Genomic DNA, 2,390 nt, shown 5'->3' with positions numbered 1-2,390 from the left:
GAAACTTTGATTTTTCTATTTGCTCTGTAATTTTTCATTTTTCAATATATCACAAAGTTGGAATCATACAATATATAGCCCTTTTCAGATTGACTTCTACTCAACAATATGGTGGAATAGATGGACAATCTTCTCAACAAAATGGTTAGATGGCATCATCGACTCAATGCACATATACATTTGAGAAAACATCAGGAGATAGTGAAAGACAGGGAAGCCTAGTGTGCTGCAGTCCACAGGGTCACAGAGTCAGATGTGACTGAGTGACTGAATAACTCAACAACAAACATATAACTTCTTCCATGTTTATTAGTGGTTTCATAGCTAATTTCCTTTTTATCATGTAATAATTTCATTAAATGAAGGAGCTACAATTTGTTTCTTGATCCACTTACTGAAGGAAATTTTAATTGCTCCAATCTTTGCAATTATGATTAAAGCTATATGAGTATTCATTTAGAGAGATTTATGTGAAGATAAGTTTTTCATTCACTTGGAGTATGATTGCTGGATTCTGTAGCAAGCCTGTGTTTCACATTGTAAGAAGGTAGCCAGCCATCTTCCATAGTGGCTGTATCATTTTACCTCTGCCCTAGTAGTCAATGAGAGTTCCTGTTGCTCAACGTCTTTGTCAGCATTTGGTTTTGTTAGTATTTTGGGTTTTAGTCATTCCGATATGTGAACAATGGTATCTCATTTTTGCTGGAGTATCATTTTCAACCACTGAAGTGGTCAGAGCGAGTTTTAAAGGAGCCAGCCTGTGGATATTCTCACTGTTTTGATATTTTAATAATTAGGGAAGGCTAAACATTTTCTATATGAAGACCATACACATGTCCACAGACCTAGTTCTCATCTAAATCTAGTTTTATAAATGCTGATAATAAACCAAGTCTGATTTATATGATGCATCTTATGTGGAAAATATCTGTGACTCAAGTTATCTGATCAATCGTGAGAAATGACAGCTCAGCCTGTATAATAATTTTGAAAATAACTATTCTTAATTTGATGATTACCAGTTGTCATTAAATTAATTGCAAAGTTATTATGTTTTATCTAGAACAAAATGAAGCCAGAGGTCTTGATATTTCATTTTGTCTGTGATAATTCCTAGTTTTGTGACCTTAGGTGATTTCTTTAAGAACATTGTGACTCAGTTTCTTTTTTTTGTAAAATAGCATTAATAATAGTAATACTTTTAAAAAATTTTTATTTTGTTTTTAAACTTTACAATATTGTATTGGTTTTGCCAAATATCGAAATGAATCCACCACAGGTATACATGTGTTCCCCATCGTGAACCCTCCTCCCTCCTCCCTCCTCCCTCCCCATACCATCCCTCTGGGTTGTCCCAGTGCACCAACCCCAAGCATCCAGTATCGTGCATCAATCCTGGACTGGGATACTGCAAGAAAAAATAAACTGATATAGTTACAATGCTCAGAACAGTGTCTATGTGTCATAAGTCTCCATGAATAGTAGAGTGTTATTAGCATGGTGTAACTAATTTTTGAAATTTGAAAAAACATTATGTATTTTGCCCAAGTTTACAAGTTTAGAAAGTACAGCAACTAAGGTTGAATTTCAGGTTTATCTCTTGAGTTCCTTTTAATATTCCATGAAGTTTTTAAGTTGGTATGTACATGGAAAGGCAGTGCCCCCATTTTCAGAGTTTCTTGGCATTGCAAGTGAAAAGCAATTAAATCTCAGTTGTACATTATTCCAGAGTCTTTAAAAAAAATGAAGCCAATGAAGTGCATCTTTAGTGCCCTCTGCTCCTCTTTGTTTGCTAACTGTATGCCTCATAGGCCAGCATTTCCATTTCTTGCTCTTCTCATCCTTCCCCTTCTGGCCAGAAAACCCTGTTGCCCCTGCCCTTTCACATCCTGTTATATAATTATTAAAAAAAAAAACACAAAACACTGAAGATTCTATATACAGATGCTTTGCTTTTGTTATTATTAATATTTTTATTTTATTTAAGGAAGTTCATAACATAAAATAATGCCACCCTTTTGCAAATATTTCAAACCTGTTAATAGTGCGGGTGGTTTCAGTAGATTTAAAAGAATATATTTTCATTGTATGAAGAAGACATACCTAGAAAGCTAGGTTAAAATCTTATTTATCTTTTTATCCCCCTGAACTGTCATATTCCCCAGGATACATGAGTCACTTGAAATGTGTATCTGAATAAATGAACAACACATGCTTTGGACCCACCAATTCAGGAGGGATATGAAAAATCAATCACAAACAAAGAAATGGGTGCCCTTATTCTTGAAAAAGACCACAACAGAGAGGTTCACTGGATGGTTATAAACTGGCATGGAAGTGGTTTCCTCTTCCAGCTGGACTGCCTAAGGAGCTGTCAAACTGTGTAGTTA

At 34.9% G+C, this 2,390-nt stretch overlaps 1 non-coding gene across 1 annotated transcript; it reads left to right on the top strand.

Moving 5' to 3' along the window:
• Positions 1-758: 758 nt before the first annotated feature.
• LOC138990039 (small nucleolar RNA SNORA72) lies at positions 759-889 on the top strand. The gene has a single exon (XR_011466215.1). It is a non-coding gene; the product is annotated as a small nucleolar RNA SNORA72 (small nucleolar RNA).
• Positions 890-2,390: the final 1,501 nt, after the last annotated feature.

Source organism: Bos mutus, chromosome 11 (genome assembly GCF_027580195.1).
Source record: "Bos mutus isolate GX-2022 chromosome 11, NWIPB_WYAK_1.1, whole genome shotgun sequence".
NCBI lineage: Eukaryota > Metazoa > Chordata > Mammalia > Artiodactyla > Bovidae > Bos > Bos mutus.
This window is presented reverse-complemented; position numbering and strand designations above follow the sequence as displayed.